We start from the raw sequence: 25,777 nt of genomic DNA on the forward strand, positions 1-25,777 counted from the left end.
GAGATATCACCTCACACCTGTTAGAATCACTATTAGCAAAAAGACAGCAAATAACAAGTGTTGGTGAGGTGCAGAGAAAGTGAACCCTCATGCACTGTTGGTGGGAACATAAATTGGTGCGGCCACTATGGAAAACAGTTTGGAGATTCCTCAAAACATTAAAAATAGAACTACCATACAATCCAGCAATTCCACTTCTGGGTATTTATCTAAAGAAAACAAAAACACTAATTTGAAAAGATACATGCACCCCAATGTTCATAGCAGCATTATTTACAATAGCCAAGATACGGAAGCAGCATAAATGTGCATCAACAGATGAATGGATAAAGAAGATGTGGTACACACACACACACACACACACGCACACGCACACACACACACACACACACACAATGGAATATTAGCCATAAAACAGAATGAAATCTTGCCATTTGCAACAACATGGATGGACGTAGAGGGTTTTATGCTCAGTGAAATGTCAGACAAAGACAAATACTGCATGATTTCACTTACATGTGGAACCTAAAAAAGCAAAACAAATAAACAAAGAGAAACAGTCGTAGATACAGAGAACAAACAGGTGGTTGCCACAGAGAGGGTGGGAAGAGGAGAGCAATAGATGAGGGAGATTAAGAGGTACAAAGATAAATTACAAGATAAATCAGTCACAGGTATGAAATGTACCGTGTGGGGAATATAGTCAATAGTTATGTAATATCTTCGTATGGTGAGAGAAGACAACTAGACTTACTACCATGGTGATCACTTTGAAATGTATAGAAATACTGAAGCATTATATAGTGTTGTGGGTCAATTATACTTCAAAAACAAACCAACAAACAAACTCATAGAAAAAGAGATGAGATTTGTGGCTACCAGAGGTGGGTGTGAGGGGAGGGGGAATTGGATGAAGGTGGTCAAAGGCACAAACTTCCAGTTATAAGATACATAAGTACTAGGGATGTAATGTACAACATGATAAAGATAATTAACGCCACTGTATGTTATATATGAAAGTTGTTGAGAACAAATCTTGAGTCCTCATCACGAGGAAAAAATGTTTTTCTGTTTCTTTAATGTTGTATCTATGTGAAACAATGGATGTTCACTAAACTCATTGTGGTAATAATTTCATAGTGTATGTAAATCAAATCATTATGCTGTACACCTTATACTTATACAGTGCTGTACGTCAGTAAAACTGGAAGAGGGGCTTCCCTGGTGGCACAGTGGTTAAGAATCTGCCTGCCAATGCAGGGGACACGGGTTCCAGCCCTGGTCTGGGAAGAACCCACATGCCGCAGAACAACTAAGCCCATGCACCACAACTACTGAGCCTGCGCTCTAGAGCCCGCGAGCCACAACTACTGAGCCCGCATGCCACAACTGCTGAAGCCCGCTCTCCTAGAGCCTGTGCTCCACAGCAGGAGAGGCCACCGCAATGAGAAGCCTGCACACGGCCACGAAGAGTAGCCCCTGCTCGCCGCAACTAGAGAAAGCCCGCACGCAGCAAGGAAGACCCAACACAGCCAAAAACAAATTTATTTTAAAAAAAAGACTGGAATAAAAAAAGATATACATTTCTGAACTGAATAGTACCCATGGAAAAAAAACATAGAAGATGTAGACTAAACAATTTCTAGAGTATTAGGCTGATATCTGGATCTTGTGGCTCAATAAGAATAATTTATCTCACTATATCGTTCCATATCATATATGGCTGGGGAAGAAAGAAGATGAACCTACACCTAAAAACCACCTATTACGTGCCAGCCACCACCATACATTTGTTGAGTCAACAAAAATGTATTGAGTGCCTACTATATTTACATATATATTTTCTTTCCTAAGCCCCACACAATGAGAATTATTTCCCATACTTTATGGATGAGGAATTGAAAGTTCAGAGAGGTTAATTGATTGCTCAAGGTCAAACAGGAAATGTTAGAGTGGGGATTTGAACCCTGGCCTTCTTGGACTCAAAGCCTGAGCTGCTACCCTTAATCCCATGTTACAAACAAAAATATTGAGGCCTAGAGAGTCAAAGTGTTTGACTGAATGTCACAAGTAACAAAGTGATGGGAAGTATTCAGGGCTGCCTTAGGCTCCTGTTCTCTGAGTAAGACCATCTGAGGAGCCAACACCTATGACCTGTCTCTGGGGCTCTGCCAATCACCCTGGCACTGCTCAGGTTGCCTTCTCCAAAGCAGCCATGCCCCTATGCTCTTGTTTTCAGCAGAACTGATGCTATTAGATTACAGGCTTCCCTGGGTGAGGTGACAAATGGTTTTTCCAACCTGCCAGCTGCCTGACTGAATCCTCCGAGGCAGACTTTCCTCACGGGGAGAACTCAAAAGAGTCAGCTATTGGTGACACTATTGTTTGACTTCACATTTTGGCCTACCACCAGCTTGTGGTGAAGGAGTCTGACTTTTGGCTAGCCATGCCTGATTTGTAATTGATCAGTCTCTCCCCTTTAGCTGCCCTGCAGAAACCTTAGACAGTATTTGATATCTGTTTCTTAAATTAGCTGATCTGTGTCCAAGTCACTCCTCCACACACCAGATCTGTTAAATGATATTGGCCTTGAAGATCAAAGCTCCCATGACTTTCATTAGGACCCAGGAGCACTCACGCAGAGGAAATAGAAGAAAATGCTTCAGGGGCTCCCTGAGAATATAGGAGCTATAACCTGCTTCAGCGATCAGACAGAGCTGTTAGACCCAACTTCCAGAGGCTAATGGTGAAAGACTTGACACGGCAATCACATACTTTAGGATCAGAGTCATGTGCTCACACTCACATCCACAATTTTAATGTTTCCATGGCAATAGTGGAGGCACCAATGCTCTTCTGTCTCTTATATATTATAGCCGTCCCAATGCCCTGTACTAGTTCTCTGCTTGTGCAGTTCCCTGGAGTCTCCTGCCTCCGTTTTCCAAACAAGATTCCAGGAGAATGTAGAAAGGAACTCTTGGAACTTCCCTGGCGGTCCAGTGATTAAGACTCCACACTTCCACTGCGGGGGTGGGGCGGGCATAGGCTCCATCCCCTGCCAGGGAACCAAGATCCCACATGCTTTTCTACTTCTTAATATGAAACCAAAAATGTGGGAGTTATTGAGTGACACCTACAGCTACTTTGCCCAGGGCCCTGTATCTCCAATCCTTGAGCTGCAAGAGGATTCTAAATCACGAGGCAAATAACAAAAAAGGCAGAAGTTAGACATTTCCTGGGCTGAGGACATTATTGGCACCCTTTAGAACGCCAGTGTTGATCAGTTACAATACCATTACCATCAGGATAAGAATACCCTGTTTACTGTAGCATATCCTTTCTGACGTTAAGATTTCTCGGAATCGCCCCTATATTTATGGAACCACTGGGTATACTTCCTTGGAAGCCTGAACAACCCAAGTCCATCCTTTGCTAAATGACAACCTTGAAAAATCCAAGATTATCTATTTCTAGAAACCAATTCTACCAGAGGGTTGTACTCTGGATGTGGTCAGTGCTTTTGGTTTTCCAATGGTAACAAACTCCAATCCCCTCTACCCCAGCCCCCATGGTTATGATGATTGCCCTGAGTACCTGGCTGACAAACTGATAGGCACATCATTTGACCAGGCCCTCACTTTTAAAATGAGATGTTGGAACAACCATACAGAAAAATGGAACCCATGTCTCTCATGTTTGACAGGAGAAAGCCAACTAATCTTCCAAACTCTACTTCTCCAGAGTTATGTTTTCTGCAGAGATGGTGGAGTGGGGAGATTTAGATATGATATCTTCGATACTCTGGAGATTTTTTCAACATCTCTGAGGTCTAGACTCAGTGGTAACTGGAGTGCTGCATTTCATCCCGGTGGCCAACTGAAGAGTCCAATGACTGGTAAAAAGAATCAAGTTCCATTGTCTAGACTCCATTCTTTAAGTAAACACACACTCATTGTGTGTCTTCTGAGTCCAACGCACATTGTCTGCTGAGTATCGGTCTACAAACATATTCGTCCCCCCTCTTCTCTTTGGTAGTCTCTCCTCCTCTACTTTCTCTTGCTCACAACCAAGCCAGAATAAATAAAGAGGATGATTTCTACAATGTACAGGGAAAATCCATCTCAACTTTCTACTCAGCATGTGACTTAGAGAACATTTCATGGAATTTACCCACTCTCATGGAAGAGGAGGCACTAGGTCTGGCTCATAGATGGTATTTTAGCTAAATTGTACAGTAAATGAAACAAGTATGTTATGTCTGAAAAGCCAGGATTTCCCAAACCCAGATATATGAGAGTATTTTTATCTATTGGCTCTGATAACGCTATATCGTTCAGCCATCAAATGCAAGGATAGTGATTTTTTTCCTCATATAATTGCACATCTGAACACTAAGTGTATGTAGTAATTCTTAATAATGAATCCAACGCTGATGTATACTTGCCAAAGACTCTGGGGCCGTTTCACTAGAAAGTATGGACCTTAATGCTGCAATTCACATTTACTCAGTTGACAAGCAGAAATTAGAGTTGAAAGCAAGGACTTCAGGAATTCTGAGTATACCAATGTTAAAAAAAAACACAGGCCCTGGACTTCCCTGGTGGCACAGTGGTTAAAAATACGCCCGTCACTGCAGGGGACAAGGGTTCCATCCCTGGTCCGGGAAGATCCCACATGCCAAGGAGCAACGAAGCCCGTGAGCCACAACTACTGAGCCCACGCACCATAACTACTGAAGCCCACATGCCTAGAACCCGTGCTCCGCAACAAGAAAAGCTACCACAATGAGAAGCCCACGCACCGCAATGAAGAGTAGCCCCGGCTCGCGCGCCACTAGAGAAAGCCCGCTCACAACAACAAAGACCCAACGCAGCCAATAAATAAATAAATTTAAACTACTTTTAGTTACATACCACAAATTCTGTACGTTATGTTTTCATTTTCACTCAGTTCAAAATATTTTCTAATTTCCCTCCCCCCACAAAAGATGTCTTGACCTGAAAATAATCCTTTCTTTTCTTTTGCTAATAAGTCCCTGACCTCACACTTCGTATAAAAACCTTCGATTTTGTACAACCCCTTGGAGCACCCTTCTACTTGCTAGATGTGTTGCTGCCCGATTCCTGAATCGCCAATTAGGCCTTCAAATTTGCTCAGTTGAATTTTGTTTTTTAACACCAGAGACCGCAAGTGTCTTTCAAGTAGAAAAACTTTGTGGGATAGGAAAGTACCCACCTTACCTCATGCTACTATTTTGCCAAGAAAAGGCCTCCTTTGGAAAACCAGGGGAAAGGTCAAATGATTTCTGGGTGAGATTCCTTTAGAAGTTCATTTTTGGCTATGCTCTCTACTTTTGCAAGCTCATTGTGCAAGCCCCGTAATTCAGGAGAGGTGGCTATTGGAGAAATGTCGTGGGGCCTCACTCACTCACCTTCATTAACATCACTCAGTGAAATTCCATTAGCATGTAAGCCTAGACTTCAGGTTCAGAGGGAAAACTGAATCACAAAACAGTGTGCACTAATGCTACTGCAGCCTCCCTGTACTGCCAGTTTTTTCTCACCTTTTTTTTGGGGGGTGACTCCTTGGTATAAGGATTGGGGAGCAGTCAGAAAGAGATGTCCTTGAAAGATGTACCCCATGTGTATATATGAAGCACCTCGCTTTCCCCTCTTCCTTTCTCCACTCTCACCCCATCCTCAGCTCTAAGTCTAACCCAGACAGTCGGTTAGGGCGGGGGTCCCCAATCCCTGGGTCATGGACCTGTTAGGAGCCGGGCCGCAGAGCAGGAGGTGAGTGGCAGGCGAGTAATGTACTTGAATCATCCCCAAACCATCCCCCACTCCACCCCCCAGTCCACTGAAAAATAGTCTTCCACGAAACTGGTCCCTCGTGCCAAAAAGGTTGGGGACCACTGAGTTAGGGAATAAAACCATAAGTCACCTTGAAAAGCAGTCTTTTGGAGCAGGGGTCCCCAACCCCCAGGCCACGGACCAGTAGCTGTCCGTGGCCTGTCAGGAACCGGGCCGCACAGCAGGAGGTGAGCAACAGCCGAGTGAATGAAGCTTCATCTCCTGCTCCCCATCGCTCGCATTACCGCCTGAGCCATCACTCACATTACCGCCTGAACCATCACTTGTATTACCGCCCGAAACTTCCCCACCCCACCTCCTACCCGCTTCCGTGGAAAAACTGTCTTCCATAAAACCAGTCCCTGGTGCCAAAAAGGGTGGGCACTGCTGCTTTAGAGGATCCGTAATGCTGCCTGTGGCTCAAACTAGTTAGGTCATTATCTTCAGAACCATGGCTAATTTAGAAAACTTTGCTAAGTCTCCTGACTCATATCTTTCTTGGTAGCTCTTTAGCAAATAATACTCATGGCATGAAGCATAGAAGCTCAGGTCCATGGGGCGGTCTAGGGACAAAAGAAGTCAAAGGATTCCTCCTGTTCTTTGTCCATCAGAGTCCAGGAACCATTCTCTTCTCTTTGTCCAGAACAATTAGCATCTATGCCAGGATATTTCTTCATTGCCATATCATCCCCAGTTCACTGTGGACCCACATACCCCTCCCCAGAAGGAAGTACGCTTATTCAAACTGAATGTGGCAAATAAACATGAAGAGGAGCCTTGGAAGCCAAAGAAAGGGAGGGGCTCTCATGAAGGTGTTGCAAGAAAGAGAGGTGCGGCTGGAGAGGATGGTCACGTCCCAGATCTCAAGCGAGTCCCTGGGACGGCCGCCAAGTGTGGGTTCTTGTTTTCATGCAGGAAATAATTCAAGAGCGAGCCATAGCAAAGAGAAAAACGGTTTACTCAGGGAGACACACGCTCCACAGTGTGGGTCATCTGGTAAAGCAAGAGACACCAGGGTATGGGGTTGTCAGTTTTTATAGGGGTGCGTAATTTCATAGGCTAATGAGTGGGAGGAATATTCCAGCTATTTTGGGGGAAGGGGTGGGGATTTCCAGGAATTGGGCCACCGCCCGCTTGTCGACCTTTATGGTCAGCCTTGGAACTGCCATGGCACCTGCGGCTGTGTCATTTAGCTTGATGACGTGTTACAATGAGCATATACTGAGGCTCAAGGTCTAGTAGAAGTCGACTCGTCTGCCATCTTGGATCTAGTTGGTTCTAATCAGTTTATGCTGTGTCCTCTGGCTATGTCATTCTTTTAAAGGTTGTGCCCTGCCCACTTCCTGTCTCAAAGAGGTCTCGTGGAACAAGGGTCGGGAGGACTCAGAGAATGGGGAGGGTGCCATAACCTAGCAATCAACCTCAACCTAGCTACTAATTGTAATATATTCATGAGCACATGGATCTTTTTCTTTAACCTCCAGCTGGTGAAGCCTCCAGCTTCTTTGCCCGCCCCTCACTCCACCCTCACTCCACCCTCACCCCACCCCCACCCTCACTCTCATCCCATCAACCACCTGGTCTCTGCTGCTGGGTGGGAACTCCCAGAGTGCATAGGTCAGAGCAATCACCCCATTAGCCATACCCTTGGGACAGTTTGGGTCACTGCCCTTTCAGAAAGGCCTACCTAACAGAGGGGGTGGGGTTGGAAAAAGAGCTAGAGGAGGCTGTAGAAAGAGATTAAGGGCACAGGAGGGGGGAAGGGCTGCCATATGGCAGAAAGGAGACCTGATTAAAAAGATTAGCTGCCCTTCAATCAGAAAGGCTGGGGTGGGGGAGATGCATTAGAAAGCTATAAAATCACAAAAAGCCTTGTGGAGTGAACAATGAATTCCAAAACAGAAAAAAGGAAGAACCCCCTTCAAGTTTATGAGGTGAGTTTAAGCCAAATCAAGGGAAGTCTGATTTTACACAGTGGGGAGAAAATTTACAGAATCCATTACCATGAGAAATGGCACTAGCTGGCAATCATCCCCCAAAAGGCAAAGAAAGATGCGCTCTTAACAAACTCACAATAGATTATTACAGGAAAGGCAGTGACATCCAAGAAGCCAACCTCAGGCCTCCCTCAACCCATCCGTGAAAGATAAGACCCCTGGGCTGGAGAAGGGGGCTGGCCTAGCCTTTTCCATTCTTAGGTTCTTAGGCAATGTAATGAAGATCTCTTTGCATTCACAACACCTTTGGTTTCGAGATCTTCCATCTGGAGAAGGATCAACCTACTGAAAACTATACCTTCTACATGTCTTCTAAAGATTTTCCAAATAAAATTTTACAGTCTACCATGTTATAAATAACTTTGAACTTGGAGCCATAAACATAGTTATACAAACATCCTGGCCTAGGTCGTAAAAGTAATTAGTCTGAGCCCAAATGAAATCAGGCTCAAAGACCTAAGAAACTGAGTACAAGTGCAAACCTTCAACACACTTCAGTTTTGCTAAAGTGAAGGGAAGGATTGGGGCAATTACCTGGTTCTGTGGAAAACTCCACAGGCAAATTTGAGCAAGGCTGACTCAGAAGATGAGCTGCTCTCCTCAGGAAATTGTCACTTCTACAGGTCACAGGGTGGTAAGTAGCAAATGGAAAGACAAAAGGAGAGACTTATTCTCACCTTGCCTCTCTGTCTCTGACCGTCTCTCTGTTACACACACACACGCATGCGCGCATGTGCGCGCGCGCACACACACACACACACACACACACACACACACACACGATGCTTAGCATGTGGGAATAATGCGAGCACGTATTCAGTGAGGGCCTGACTACTTACAGAATTCTACCTTGTCACAGATAATGCCAGAAATATGTCAGCCAGTGAACCAGACGGCACTCAAAGTTCGGGAAAACCTCACGCAATTACAAGGTGATTATCGTGCTCTTTTAGGGTTGACTGCACTAGAGCAACTTTTAGATGTTACAGAAGAATTTGAGTATTTTCCTGGGGAGCTTTTAGACTGGCTAAGACCACTTGAAGTTGCTGCCAAAGGAGACATTAAAAATGGATGGATAGTTTTGGGTGATTTTTCAGGAACTGGCAGGGAGCCTGTTGAAAGGACAATTTTACTTTGCTCTTCAGATTTATTGCCAAAGGCAACGCCATTACCTTTGCTGGGAGCAAAAGCAGTTAGCTTGGGTGACTGAGGCCAAGCAAGCTATTAGGAACAACGCCTGAACCTTGTTGCTGATGTCGGGGAGGAAGAAATTTTCCTCTACCTTCTAGGTTCTTCTGGCTGGTCTAAGAATTCAATTGACATGAGACAGATTAACAGGGGAAATTCAAACAAAATTTTAGTAACATGTATATATGGGAGAGACCCAGAAAAGCTGAGTAACTCACCCAAATGGCAGAAGGCCTCACCTTAAATACCCTTCTCAGCTAAAGAGGAAGTTGAGGGTGGGAAGAATCAGTTATGGGAAGTTATCAGGAAAAGCAGATTTATGTTAGTGCCTTCTCCATTGATAAGAATTTCTAGAAAGTTGGTGTTCCTACCCCGCCCAGGTACAGAGAGGCAGTCACTCTTACAAATTGAGATTTCCCTTACAAATGTAAATGTTTCTTTCTTAAGGGCAAATCTTCCATGGTTTTCAGAGCACTTCCCATGTCTGCTGTTTCTCAGAAAGTAACCCACTTAAAACAATAAGCCAAAGAGACATATTTTAGGGTGACAAAATTTCTCTCCCTGTAAGGAGAGAAATTTTCTCAGTGTAACTGAGAAAATAGGGTTTTTACGAAGAATTCAGGGAGCCAAGAGGTTTCTGGGTAATGTATAAATCACAGAAGACAAATCTACTTTTTCCAGGCCAAATGTTGCCTCTCCAGTGATGTAATAAGATCAATAGGCCATGAGGCCTTTGTCCTCTTCAAGTTGCTTTAAACTGTCCATTTAAAGACCTAATACTGTATTAATCAGAAACACTGTCTCCGTAGCCCTCAAGGAATGAGAAGGAGGTGGGAACCTCCACCCTTGGATCAGAGAAACTAAGGAGCCGCCCCCTAGATAATTTCTCTTTCCGGGAGAGAGTCCTGGCTCTTCATGAATGCCCCACGGACTTCTTGAAGCCAGCATTCTTCCCAGTGTAACCGAACAGGACCCTATGGGGCCTTCCTGGGACAGACCCTTCCCCCATATCCTCTGCTTCAGCTCCTCTCTGAAGTACCGAGATTATAGTATCTGATGCATATTTCTTGAGTATTCCAGATTCTAAAACCCTCACCGAATGGAAAAAATTAACTACTTGATGATCACGAGATCTGGCGCCTAAGGATTGATAATGTTAACCCTTGAGACACCACCCTGTTACCTCACCATCAGCCAATCAGAGAATTGTACACAAGCTGATCACTCACCCTGGGGGATACCCCCTCCCTCACCTGACCTTTAAAACTGCTTTGCTGAAACACTTCGAGGAGTTTGGGGTTTTAGAGCATGAGCCACCTATTTTCCTTGTATTAGTGCGTTTACAATAAATGCTGCATTTTCCTTCACCACAACCTGGTGTCGGTAGATTGTCTTTACTGCGCATGTAAAGTTTGGTTTGGTAACACCAGCACCTTGCATTACCAGGAAATCTGTATGCACCAGAAAGTGCATTTCTGTTAACTTCATGTCTTTACGTCTGCTGCTGACATCATCCTTATCCTCATCAGTAACACGGATCCTTAAATTAAAAAAAAAAAATTATTACTCAGCCATAAAAAAGAACAAAATAATGCCATTTGCAGCAACATGGATGGACCTAGAGATTGTCATATGAGTGAAGTAAGTCAGACACAGAAAACCAAATATCATATGATATTGTTTATATGTGGAATCTTAAAAAAGGGTACAAATGAACTTATTTACAAAACAAATAGAGTCACGGATGTAGAAAACAAACGTATGGTTACCAGGGGATAAGAGGGGTGGGAGGGATAAACTGCGAGATTGGGATTGACATATACACACTACTATATATAAAATAGATAACTAATAAGAACCTGCTGTATAGCACAGGAAACTCTACTCAATACTCTGTAATGACCTATATGGGAATAGAATCTAGAAAAAGAAAAAAGAGTGGATATATATATATGCATTGTATAACTGATTCACTGTGCTGTACACCTGAAACTAGCACAATGTTGTAAATCAACTATACTCCAATAAAAAACTTAAAAACAAATATGTTATACATATTAGTTGTACAAAAATAGGCACACACACACAAGGTATATACACAAAAGCATAAAGAAGAAAATTCTAAGTAGCTGTACATTCACCCCTCCACGATTACCACCACGTACCATGCAGTGGTTTTAACTTTTCCAAAATTACCGGCTATGCCCTTCACACTTCCTTCTCCAGTGGGGTGGCAAGCACCCTAATGCCAGCTCAGTCTGATCCATGATATTGTATATTAACTTCTGGTCATGAAAAAAGGCCCATTCTTCTTAAGGCTTAGTTCCATTTGTTTTGCAACTTTAATCTTCTGTTTGATTCTAACTTCTTCCTCCTCACTCCCTCTCAGTGCTCCCCGTCCTGCCCCCTTTCTGGTGCTTACCCTTCTGGTGTTGGGGTTAGAAGAAGAAAGAGAAACTAGTTGAGCGCTGTGGATGCTACCACCTGGTACCTCCCCTCAGCAAGTCTGCAGCTGGGTCACTGCTGAGGAGCTGGGTGCTGAGCACACCCACCCCCAGGCACTGATGTCCCTGGCATCTTCCAGTTGTTAATCCTTCTCTGCATTCCTCTGATGTATATGCCTCTTGACTCTACACTGCACACCGGTGTGTGTGTGTGTGTGTGTGTGTGTGTGTGTGTGTGTGTGTGTGTTGGGGGACCTGTAGCTCCCAATCTCTTCCAAGCCCCTGACTCCCATACCTCTTGGGAAAGAGAAATTCAAGGAGAAGATATTTGCTCCCTCTTTAACTGGCAGTCCCATCATTCCTTGGATTCTAAAGGTCTTGACTCCTTTCCAGTGGCACTAGGCCTGGTCTACAAAGCAGGACCAGTGACTAAACAAATGTCTAAGCACTGTGGTTCTCTGAGGCCTCCCTCCAGTGGTGTGCTGGAACCAGCTAGCTCATCCCATCTCACAAAAATGGATTGCTATATTTTCAGAAAACATGTTAGCCAGTTGACATCACATTGGTAGCTTGAAATTGGCCATGGTGGGAGTGTGTACACTCCGGAGATGCCACCAGTGGGCTGCTAAACATTTATCAGCATACCATTACCTCTTTTCCACCAAGGGGAGGGGAGGTGGAGATAGGGAGAGTCTCTCACCATCACTGCAGTTCCCAAAAGGCAACCTCTGTTTTCCTTTCAATCCAACTCTAGGTGGGTAGAGGTGGCTGGCCTCAACAACTGGGGCTATTAGATTGTTTTAATGGCTGCTTGCCATTTCATTGTATCATTGCACCATGATTTTTGTAATCATAAATCTTTGCTTTTGATGAACTAAACTCTCAATAAGTGTTGGCTCTTATGATGACGATGACGATGATGATGATTTTTAAGTGGCGTTATCAGGCTCAGCACAGAGCAGGGGTGACGCTAAACAGCCCCTCACCCTTCCTCTTTCCCATCAACACCATTAATGCTGGCAGTCAGGCTTCTTACCCCACTCCACCCCCACCCCCTGGCAGGAAATCGAAAGGTTCCTTTCTAGGGAATTTGATTGGCCTAAGAGAAAAGACCCACAGACACTGACATACAAATGAAATGTCCAGGTCCACTTAAGGATGGAAGACCCACCAGTCAATTGCCCCAACACACACAGACACACACACACACACACACACACACACACACACACACACAGCTTTTCTATTGCCTCACTCCGAAATACAATTGAATAGTTAAGGATAATCAAATACTGAAGAAAAATCTTTAATAGTAAAAAAGAAACTAAAACAAACATTGAAAAAATAAACTGGGAAGAAATAAAAACAATGCAGGGAGCAGAAGAAGCCATATAATTGATATTCTCAGAGAAATACACGCAGGCACTGTATACGTGAAACATTCACTGATGCTAGAAACGAAAAGGAACATTCTGAGAACAAGAATGAGCTCTTGAAAATTCAAATTATTAGAGAAGAATTATTTTTATTTCAGTAGAAAGAAGATACACTTAAAAAATCTTGAGCAGAAACAAGAACTACAATCTTGCAGCCTGTGGAACAAAAACCACATTCACAGAAAGATAGACAAGATGAAAAGGCAGAGGGCTATCTACCAGATAAAGGAACAAGATAAAACCCCAGAAAAACAACTAAATGAAGTACAGATAGGCAACCTTCCAGAAAAATAACTCAGAATAATAATAGTGAAGATGATCCAGGACCTCAGAAAAAGAATGGAGGCAAAGATCGAGAAGATGCAAGAAATGTTTAACAAAGACCTAGAAAAATTAGAGAACAAACAAACAGAGGTGAACAATACAATAACTGAAATGAAAACTACACTAGAAGGAATCAATAGCAGAATAACTGAGGCAGAAGAACGGATAAGTGACCTGGAAGACAGAATGCTGGAATTCACTGCTGCAGAACTGAGTAAAGAAAAAAGAATGAAAAGAAATGAAGACAGCCTAAGAGACCTCTGGGACAACATTAAACACAACAACATTCGCATTATAGGGGTCCCAGAAGGAGAAGAGAGAGAGAAAGGACCAGAGAAAATATTTGAAGATGTGGTACATATATACAATAGAATATTACTCAGCCATAAAAAGGAATGAAATTGGGTCATTTGTTGAGATGTGGATGGATCTAGAGACTGTCATACAGAGTGAAGTAAGTCAGAAAGAGAAAAACATATATCGTATATTAATGCATATATGTGGAACCTAAAAAAATGGTAGAGATGAACCGGTTTGCAGGGCAGAGATTGAGACACAGAAATAGAGAACAAACATATGGACACCAATGAGGGAAAGCAGTGGGGGGTGGGGGGGTGGGCGTGGTAGTGTGATGAATTGGGCGATTGGGATTGACATGTATACACTGATGTGTATAAAACTGATGACTAATTAGAACCTGCTGTATAAAAAAATAAATAAAATAAAATTCAAAAGTTCAAAAAAAGAACTTCTGGGGTAAATAAATAAATAAATAAACAAATAAAGTTAATATCTTTACCAAAAAAAAAAAAATCTCTAGAATGCAGAACAAAATGTCTGAGAGGTAGGAAATAAAGACAAGATAGAAGAATTAAAGAACCATTATCCATCTTGAGGTCCCAGAGAGAGAACAGAAAAAATGGAGAGGAAATAATCAAACCATAAAAGAAGTCTTTTCCTCAACCAACGGAAATGTGTTACCAAATTTAAGGGCTGACTAAGTGTCCAGTACAATGACTGTAAGACACATACTGAGGCACATTGTCATAAAATTTCAGAATATGAGAGATAACCTCTCAGAAAAATTACTTCCCATGAACCCTTTTCAGGAAGCTATTGGAATAAGTGCATCACCAAGACAAGGGAGTGGTCAGAGGATGACATGGGATCCAGGAAACAAAGGGTTCAACACAAGAGACTGATGAAGAAAAGTCCCAGGATGAAGGTGAAAGGAAGACAGCCATGCTGTAGGATAGATACTGGTAGATGGAAGGCTCTGACAGGATGTCTCCAGAAAAAAAGATGGAACCGTCAGATTATCAGATGTGTTGACCTTACTGAGAAGAGTTTTAGATCCTTTGAGGAAATTTGGGGTTGGATTAGTAGTGATAACCACATAAAAAGTAAAACAGGACAGTTGTGCATATGTAACGAAGGGGAAGGGTTGCAAGATAGGACTAAATCATTATATTCCATATAGGAAGTGAGTTGATAATGCTTAAAAGTGAAAAATCAAGAAATAGTATTCTATAAACTGTAATTCAGGAATTTAAATACCGAAACAAAGCCCCAAACCAACCAAGAGAAACGATAGTGGTTGCCTCTTAGAAGAGGGACACAGGAATTGGGAAGAGTAGGGGTTGCTGTTTTTTCAATATTAGGACTATACTATCTGTTCAACTACATGCATGTATTGTGTTGATAATAATAGTAACTGCTGAGAAGGGTTTTTGTGGGGTTTAAATAATATAATGCAGATAAAGCTCTTAGTTTACTACTTGCAGTGTATGTGTTATTGAAAGTTCCTGTTACGTAATAGGCAGTAAAATTTTTTATAGTGCAAAGTTGTTATAACATTAGCTACAGAAAGCTGTAATCGGGAAGGTCAATCAGCCATATATAGTGTTCAATGTCATGTGATTCTTGGTCTTTCAGGCACTTTGGAATTTTAAGGCTCCTTCCTGTCTTCTATTCACACACAAAAAGGAGAGCTTTACTTCCGTTATTCTCCTTCCTGGTAAGTCCATTTCCTTCATTGTTGGAAGCCAAGAAAGATATCTGTTTTTGTCCCTCTGACATTTAGCCCCAGAAGTGAAGTGCACTACAGCAAAATAAATGATGTGGCTTTGTTCTGTAGAGCACATGAGACCTTGATTCTTTAACGTGAATGTCTCAGACAGGATGGAGTTTTCTCAAGCATTGCAAAGGTGCTGGTGCTTCTATCCTTGAGGCTGAACTGAAGACACTGGCTCTCCCTGATATCTGAGCCATCAAATCTCTGGACTCTCAGGCTAAGGGAATGGAATCTGAATGAATGGCTTCAGAGTATCCTATGATCTTCACATCTGGAAGTGTAGCTGGGGAAGTTTTTTTTTTTTTTTCCCCTGAGATTCCCCCCAACTTGAAAGCTTTTAACCCTGTTTTAGTTGTTGTTTATTTGTTTGGTTTTTTTCTTCCTCCCATTTATTTGCACACTAGAACCGTGGTTTGAGACAGTCTGATTGATTAAAGGTCTAGTCACACCATAGTCAGGATAACCTTTCTTATACTACAACCTAGTAGAAAGTTTGTAGAATAAAGACAGCGTATAGGTGATGTAGTATCTGAAAAAAGCCCCGACTCTGGAGTCAGATGAACCTAGGTTTGTCTCAATTTTATTATTTCACTGTCACCTTAAGCGAGTTACTTAAATTGTCTATGCCTCCGTTTTCTCAACTGGTAAATGGGGATAATAATAACATCCACTCTCTAAGATTCTCATGAGGGCTAAATAAGATACAGCATGTAAATCGCTTCGTATAGTGCCTGAGGCATAGTAAGCACTGGGAAAATGCTTAAGCGGCTGTCTATTCATCATGCCTCCTTGGGAAGTAATGCAAGTTCCTTTCCAACTGAGATATGGGAATCGAAAGGTACGTAATCAAACCTAGAGTTTCCACTTTATCATCCAAACTGGAAAGACACAAAATCTGAAGGAAGCCCAAAAATAATCAAAAATACTTTTTATTTCTCCAACCTGCTCAAAGCAAAACTGCTTTCATAAATTCATCGGTGGCTTCTCACTGTACCTCTGGCGCCCACTAGTGGCAAAATGCACAAAATGTCCCCAAATTTCTCTTGGTGCATTTTTTTTTGAATTTTATTTATTTTTTTTATACAGCAGGTTCTTATTAGTCATCCATTTTATACACATCAATGTATACATGTCAATCCCAAACTCCCAATTCAGCACACCACCACACCTATCCCCAGCCGCTTCCCTGCTTGGTGTCCATATGTTTGTTCTCTACATCTGTGTCTCAATTTCTGCCTTGCAAACCTGTTCATCTGTACCATTTTTCTAGGTTCCACATATATGCGTTAATATACGATATTTGTTTTTCTATTTCTGACTTACTTCACTCTGTATGACAATCTCTAGATCCATCCATATCTTAACAAATGACCCAATTTCGTTCCTTTTCATGGCTGAGTAATATTCCATTGTATATATGTACCACATCTTCTTTATCCATTCATCTGTCGATGGACACTTAGGTTGATTCCATGACCTGGCTATTGTAAGTAGTGCTGCAATGAACATTGGGGTGCATGTGTCTTTCTGAAATAGGGTTTTCTCTGGGTATATGCCCAGTAGTGGGACTGCTGGGTCATATGGTTATTCTATTTTTAGTTTTTTAAGGAACCTCCATACTGTTCTCCACAGTGGCCATATCAATTTACATTCCCACCAAAAGTGCAAGAGGGTTCCCTTTTCTCCACACCCTCTCCAGCATTTATTGTTTGTAGATTTTTTGATGATGGCCATTCTGTCTGGTGTGAGGGGATACCTCATTGTAGTTTTGATTTGCATTTCTCTAATAATTAGTGATGTTGAGCAGCTTTTCACGTGCTTCTTGGCCATCTGTATGTCTTCTTTGGAGAAATGTCTATTTAGGTCTTCTGCCTATTTCTGGATTGGGTTGTTTGTTTTTTAAATATTGAGCTGCATGAGCTGTTTATATATTTTGGAGATTAATCCTTTGTCTGTTGATTCGTTTGCAAATATTTTCTCCCATTCTGAGGGCTGTCTTTTCATCTTGTTTATGGTTTCCTTTGCTGTGCAAAAGCTTTGAAGTTTCATTAGGTCCCATTTGTTTATTTTTGTTTTTATTTCCATTACTCTAGGAGGTGGATCAAAAAAGATCTTGCTGTGATTTATATCAAAGACTGTTCTTCCTATGCTTTCCTCTAAGAGTTTTATAGTGTCCCGTCTTACATTTAGGTCTCTAATCCATTTTGAGTTTATTTTTTGTATGGTGTTAGGGAGTGTTCTAATTTCATTCTTCTACATGTAGCTGTTGAGTTTCCCCAGCACCACTTATTGAAGAGACTGTCTTTTCTCCATTGTATATCCTTGCCTCCTTTGTCATCGATTAGTTGACCATAGGTGCGTGGGTTACTGTAGATTTGTAGTATAGTCTGAAGTCAGGGAGTCTGATTCCTCCAGCTGTGCTTTTTTCCCTCAAGACTGCTTTGGCTATTCAGGGTCTTTTGTGTCTCCATACAAATTTTAAGATTTTTTGTTCTAGTTCTGTAAAAAATGCCATTGGTAATTTGATAGGGATTGCTTTGAATCTATTGATTGCTTTGGGTAGTAGAGTCATTTTCACAATATTGATTCTTCCAATCCAAGAACATGGTATATCTCTCCATCTGTTGGTACCATTTTTAATTTCTTTTGTCAGTGTCTTATAGTTTTCTGCATACAGGTCTTTTGTCTCCCTAGGTAGGTTTATTCCCAGGTATTTTATTCTTTTTGTTGCAATGGTAAATGGGAGAGTCTCCTTAATTTCTCTTTCAGATTTTTCATCCTTCGTATATAGGAATGCAAGAGATTTCTGTGCATTAATTTTGTATGCTGCGATTTTACCAAATTCATTGATTAGCCCTAGTAGTTTTCTGGTGGCATCTTTAGGATTCTCTATGTATAGTATCATGTCATCTGCAAACAGTGGCAGTTTTGCTTCTTCTTTCCCAATTTGTATTCCATTTATTTCCTTTTCTTCTCTGATTGCCGTGGCTAGGACTTCCAAAACTATGTTGAATAATAGTGGTGAGAGTGGACATCCTTGTCTTGTTCCTGATCTTAGAGGAAATGCTTTCAGTTTTTCACCATTGAGAATGATGTTGGCTGTGGGTTTGTCATATATGGTCTTTATTATGTTGAGGTAGGTTCCCTCTATGCCCACTTTCTGGAGAGTTTTTATCATAAATCGGTGTTGAATTTTGTCAAAAGCTTTTTCTGCATCTATTGAGATGATCATATGGTTTTTATTCTTCCATTTGTTAATATGGTGTATCACATTAATTGATTTGCATACATTGAAGAATTCTTGCATTCCTGGGATAAATCCCACTTGATCATGGCGTATGATCCTTTTAATATGTTGTTGGATTCTGTATGGTAGAATTTTGTTGAGGATTTTTGCATCTATATTCATCAGTGATATTGGTCTGTAATTTTCTTTTTTTGTAGTATCTTTGTCTGGTTTTGGTATCAGGGTGATGGTCGCCTCATAGAATGCATTTGGGAGTGTTCCTTCCTCTGCAATTTTTTGGAAGAGTTTGAGAAGGATGGCTGTTAGCTCTTCTCTAAACGTTTGATAGAATTCACCTGTGAAGCCATCTGGCCCTGGACTTTTGTGTGTTGGAAGATTTTTAATCACAGTTTCAATTTCATTACTTGTGATTTGTCTGTTCATATTTTCTATTTCTTCCTGGGTCAATCTTGGAAGGTTTTTACCTTTCTAAGAATTTGTCCATTTCTTCCAGGTTGCCCATTTTATTGGCATACAGTTGCTTGTAGTTATCTCTTAGGATGCTTTGTATTTCTGTCATGCCTGTTGTGACTGCTCCTTTTTCATTTCTAATTTTATTGCTTTGATTCCTCTCCTTCTTCTTCTTGATGAGTCTGGCTAATGGTTTATCAATTTTGTTTATCTTCTCAAAGAACCAGCTTTTAGTTTTATTGATCTTTGCTATTGTTTTCTTTGTTTCTATTTCACTTATTTCTGCTCTGATATTTATGATTTCTTTCTTTCTGCTAACTTTGGGTTTTATTTGTTCTTCTTTCTCTAGTTCCTTTAGGTGTAACATTAGATTGTTTATTTGAGATTTTTCTTGTTTCTTGAGGTAGGCTTGTATAGCTATACACTTCCCTCTTAGAACTGCTTTTGCTGCATCCTATAGGTTTTGGATCATCATGTTTTCTTTGTCATTTGTCTCTAGGTATTTCTTGATTTCCTCTTTGACTTCTTTTTTTTTTTTTTTTTTTTTTTTTTTTTGCTGTATGCGGGCCTCTCACTGCTGTGGCCTCTCCCGTTGCAGAGCACAGGCTCCGGATGCACAGGCTCAGCGGCCATGGCTCACAGGCCCAGCCACTCCGCGGCATGTGGGATCTTCCTGGAGCAGGGCACGAACCCACGTCCCCGGCATCGGCAGGCAGACTCTCAACCACTGTGCCACCAGGGAAACCCGATTTCAATTTTCTTAAATTTACTGAGGCTTGATTTTTGATGCAAGATGTGATATATCCTAGAGAATGTTTTGTGTGCATTGAGAAGAAAGTGTAATCTGCTGGTTTTGGATAGAATGTCCTATAAATATCACTTAAATCCATCTGGTCTATTGCGTCATTTAAAGCTTCTGTTTCCTTATTAATTTTCTGTTTGGATGATCTGTCCATTGGTGTAAGTGAGGTGTTAAAGTCCCCCACTATTATTGTGTTACTGTCGATTTCCTCTTTTAGAGCTGTTAGCAGTTGCCTTATGTATTGAGGTGCTCCTATGTTGGGTCCATATATATTTATGATTGTTATATCTTCTTCTTGGATTGATCCCTTGATCATTATGTAGTGTCCTTTCTTGTCTCTTATAACATTCTTTATTTTAAAGTCTATTTTATCTGATATGAGTATTGCTACTCCAGCTTTCTTTTGATTTCCATTTGCATGGCATATCATTTTCCATCCCCTCACTTTCAGTCTGTATGTGTCTCTAGGTCTGAAGTGGGTCTCTTGTAGATAGCATATAGATGGGTCTTGTTTTTGTATCCATTCAGCAAGCCTATGTCTTTTGTTTGGAGCTTTTAATCCATTCACATTTAAGGTAATTATCAGTATATATGTTCCTATGACCATTTTCTTAATTGTTTTGGGTTTGTTTTTGTAGGCCCTTTCCTTCTCATGTGTTTCCCACTTAGAGAAGTTCCTTTAGCATTTGTTGTAGAGCTGGTTTGGTGGTGCTGAATTCTCTTAGCTTTTGCTGGTCTGTAAAGCTTTTGATTTCTCCCTCGAATGTGAATGAGATCCTTGCTGGATAGAGTAATCTTGGTTGTAGGTTCTTCCCTTTCATCACTTTAAGTATATCATGCCACTCCCTTCTGGCTTGTAGAGTTTCTGCTGAGAAGTCAGCTGTTAACCTTATGGGAGTTCCCTTGTACCTTATTTGTTGTTTTTCCCTTGCTGCTTTCAATAGCTTTTCTTTGTCTTTAATTTTTGCCAATTTGATTACTATGTGTCTTGGCATGTTTCTCCCTGGGTTTATCCTGTATGGGCCTCTCTGCGCTTCCTGGACTTGGGTAGCTATTTCCTTTCCCATATTAGGGATGTTTTCGACTATAATCTCTTCAAATATTTTCTCTGGTCCTTTCTCTCTCTCTTCTCTTTCTGGGACACCTATAATGCAAATGTTGTTACGTTTAATTTTGTCCCAGAGGTGTCTTAGGCTGTCTTCATTTCTTTTCATTCTTTTTTCTTTATTCTGTTCTGCAGCAGTGAATTTTGAAGGTAATGACACAATATTTGAGCTCAAAATTTGAAGTGGGAGAGAAGTCTGTAAACTGCCGTTGTGGTGTTTGTTTCTTAACCACGACTCAATCAAGTTGCCACATATGTTAGGTACGTTTGTCCATAAAACTCTTGTCTGTGAATGCGCTTTAGATTGGGATTCTCTCTGCAGACAGAGATGAAAATACAGGATGACCTAATAAAGAGCCGACTAGGTGCCAGTAGTTACAACTTCAGAAAACACTAGGCTGCATCAGTAGGGTCCACACAAGGACTGTGAAACTCTGAGTGCAGATTGGCCCCCACAGCTCATGGATGACTGTGACCCAGAAAATAGCATTTTATATCCTGTGCTTAGGGACTTCTGAGAAAAGTCATTCAAAGCTGTATTAATTATTCAGCAAATTATTTTTGTATTTTATTTTAAAATTAAGTCACTTTGATGGGCTATAACTGAATGCTTGAGAAAGATTTCAAAGATGTCAAGATATTTTCAATTAAAAGACAATCACAAAACCTTCTAATTTGGATCACCAGGCAACATCCAGTCTGAGGATAAAGGAAAGGACATTTCTGATTCCAGTGGCTTAAGTAATGTCTTGTGTCAAAGTACTATGAAATTTTTAAACAAAAAGAACAACCCTCGGGCTTCCCTGGTGGCGCAGTGGTTGAGAGTCCGCCTGCCGATGCAGGGGACACGGGTTCATGCCCTGGTCTGGGAAGATCCCACATGCCACGGAGCGGCTAGGCCCATGAGCCATGGCCGCTGGGCCTGCGCGTCCGGAGCCTGTGCTCCGCAACGGGAGAGGCCACAACAGTGAGAGGCCCGCGTACCGCAAGAAAAAAAAAAAAAAACAACCCTCATGTTGCTTCGGTTATTTCTCTATTTCTTCCTTCTATTATTTTCCTTCTTTGTGTCTTTTCCTATATCTGTTGCCACTCCTTTTCCTACACCTCCCTCAAACCAGTTCAGCTTTATTTCACAAGAGGTGTGTTTAGGAGTCAGATTCCAATTTTCCTGAGACACGCCCCCACACACCATTTAATGAACATCATCACTAAATAGTATATTCCAGAAAATATTACTAAATAACTAAAGTCGCCATGGCTTCAGAGCTTCTAGGAAGGGAGCCACCTTTCTTGGCTTGGCTTGTGAAATATGCTCCCAAGTGTGCCCGATTTTGCTTTTTCTTTGTCTGTTGGACAATGCAGCCTACACCATACTCGCTACAGCAGCCACATTGCCTAAGCCCTCAATCATCGTGATCTTGTGTACATGTCTGCATATTTGTCAAGTGAATATAATGTACCCAGTAAACAGTGTCCTGTACCCATGGCTTGCTGAGCACAGAACACAGAGGGGGGCTTTAATGAGGCACAGAAGAAATGTTTTAGTAGTGGGGATCACCTGAGAAAACCTTCAAGTAATGAGCTAACTTCTGTTACGGCAGTTTTTAGAACTGGTTTTGCCATTTAAAATATGAGCCTGCCAGGACTTCCCTGGTGGCGCAGTGGTTAAGAATCCACCTGCCAATGCAGGGGACACGGGTTCGATCCCTGGTCCGGGAAGATCCCACATGCCGCAGAGCAACTGAACCCATGTGCCACAACTACTGAGCCTGCACTCTAGAGCCTGTGAGCCACAACTACTGAGCCCGTGTGCCACAACTACTGAAGCCCGCACTCCTACAGCTCATGCTCCGCAACAAGAGAAGCCACTGCAACGAGAAGACCATGCACCGCAACGAAGAGCAGCCCCCGCTCGCAGCAACTAAAGAAAGCCCGTGCGCAGCAATGAAGACCCAATGCAGCCATAAACAAATAAATAAATAAATTTATTTTAAAAATAAATAAATAAAATATGAGCCTGCCAAAGCCCTACCAAAATGTCCTGCTACTCTGCCTGCCATGGATCATAATGGTGACCGACACACTAAAAAAGGAAAAACCAACAAAGAGACAGATCCTAGGTCTCCCAAAATACAACTGGAGAAAAGCTAGAGGATACAAAGGCATAAAACTTGCCCATTGTAAAAATCTAAGCTTACTCATAAAAGATAACATCTTGAGCAGAAACTACGTCTTGGCTATGTCTTCTGAGTCTTGGGTATCTTCGCCCAGGGCCAGAAAAGTGCTCGAAACCAACTCCACTGAGCGTGGACAGATGATCTTGATTGACCCTCTCAGTTTAAGGGAAAGTAGCAGCTTCTGAAATGATTGTAAAATTCTGAGACCAGGTTCAGCCCATTTTGGGCTGAGGGGTTGCCCACTTCTAGGGAAGTGCTGAGGTCAGCACACTTTCCTAGAACTCCTGCAGCACTTCAATTGCCGTTTATAACAAGGGCAAGATCCTGAAGGGCTTTCTGAACTCTCAAAGAAAGAATCAGCCATGCTTAGTAGAATTTTAATGTTAAATATATTTTATTGAATTCCTATTCTTTTTAAATTGGTAATTGTCAGACAGGAAGCAAGCAGTTCCAAGCTTACAAGCAGAGCTGGTTCCAAAAATGTAGTAAATAGTAATTTGGAATTCAGATCCCATTTTCCCAGGAGTCAATCACATAAATGATGATTTGGTTCCAAGTCCAGCCCACAAGAGCTTATTTAACCTTTAATGTTGGTGAAATGCTGAATCTTAGCCAAAGAAAATAACAGAAATTGGTGGTAGCAAAACCAATAATTAAATGAAGCAGAAAGAAAATTGAATAATTATTTTCCCTTTTTTTTCTCAAATGGTAATGCTTGAAGAACAGCAAGTCTAATTACAGGAGGATGAGGAAATAGGTGGAGATTTTTGTGGCAACTTATATGGGGAAGCTTCTGGGCTTTTTAAGGGGCTATGGTACTTGCCAGACCTGGTGGCTTATTATGTTTTACTGTTAACCTTCCTCTAGGATTTCAGGGACTTCCCTGGCGGTCCAGCGGTTAGGACTCCATGCTTCCACTGCAGGGGGGCCCGGATTCGATCCCTGGTCAGGGAACTAAGACCCCGTAAGCCCTGTGGCACAGCCAAAACAAACAAACAAACAAAAACCCTTCCTCTAGGATTTTAGAGTGAAGTTCATGGTACCCAAGAATTGACCCAATTCCTTTGTTAGAGCAGCTAAATGAGATGCATAAGTGAAGGTCTCTTGCACAGCACCAAGTCCAGAGCCTGGGCAGGTGGAAAGCAATTAATGAACACTGGGTGACTCAGCTATGGAGAAGATATGAAGTCTGGATTTGGGTGGCATTTCCCACGAGGTGGTTCACAAACCCACAGTTTAACATCATTAAAGCCAGTAATGGCATTTTTTCCCATTTCTATTCACAAAATCAATATTTAAAAGTGTTTAAAATTGTTCATTTAAAAAGAGAACAGTTTGATAACTTCTAGAGCATAGGTAGTGAGCCCACTTGGCAGTTAGTGGCTAGCCTGTTGGTTGGATCATTATGTGGCTTTTTAGTTGGTTTTGTTGATAGTCATGTATTGTTCCATTTATGCCTACAGTGGATTGTTGGCTAATAGACAAGAAGCTTAAGAAAGACTGCTGTTGAAATATAAGTGAATAAGGATGGGAAGAATGGCAGCACTTTTGAAAATTTGTCCCTTGTGGGCTGAACTGTGTTCCCTCCAAATTCATATATTGAAGTCCTAACCCCCAGGACTTCAGAATGTAACTGTATTTAGAGATACCTCCTTTTCAAGAGGTAATTGAGTTAAAATGAGGCCAATAATAGGGTGAGCCCTAATCCAGTATGACTGGTGTCCTTATATCAATAAAAAGAGGAGATTAGGACACAGAGGGAAGATCATCTGAAGACACTGGTAGAAAATAACCATCTAAAAACTAAGGACACAGGACTCAGAAGAAATCAACCATGCCAACACCTTGATCCTGGACTTCTAGCCCTCAGAACTCTGACACAATACATTTCTATTGTTTAAGCCACCCAGTCTATGACACTTTGTTATGACAGCCCTAGCCAGTTGATGCATTGTCTGAAGCTGCTCTTTTACCAGATTCTTAAGTGACAACCTCTAATCCCAAAAATTTACATGGTACATTAAGCTATCTCTCATGCTTCAAACATCAATCACAAAATTGAAAGTGTAGTGACAATTATATACAATTTGGCTCTACATTTATTGGGGGGAAAATTAAACACATTTGCTGTATTATTTATGTAGAAGGTGTGGAGAAATAGCAGCACCTTTTTCTAATGTCATCACTTAGAAACAAAATACTAAAATTATGTAAATAAGTGAATTTATTTTTATAGTACAAAATGTAAGAATTTCAAACATCACATGAAAGCAGCTTTCTATTTTTTGATACATTACACATAGTTAAATTGCTTTTGACATCTTAATATACATTCAGTCTCCAAACAAAACATACTGCAATGTTGTGTTTAAATGCATTTCTCAATAAATCACGTTTTGAGAGGAGGTGACGCTGCCCACCTAAGAATTTAACTCCTCGTTTTCCATGAACATTTCTTGGGTGGTTTCCAGCCCAAGGTCTGCTGCAGAAAGGCAGTTCCTAGGTAGAAGGCAGCCAATAGATAGAAAATGTAAAATTTGGAGACCTTCAAGATGGCAGAGGAGTAGGACGTGGAGATCACCTTCCTCCCCACAAATACATCAGAAATACACTTGCATGTGGAACAACTCCTACTGAACACTGGCAGAAGACCTCAGACCTCCCAAAAGGCAAGAAACTCC

Source organism: Phocoena sinus, chromosome X (genome assembly GCF_008692025.1).
Source record: "Phocoena sinus isolate mPhoSin1 chromosome X, mPhoSin1.pri, whole genome shotgun sequence".
Taxonomy (NCBI): domain Eukaryota; kingdom Metazoa; phylum Chordata; class Mammalia; order Artiodactyla; family Phocoenidae; genus Phocoena; species Phocoena sinus.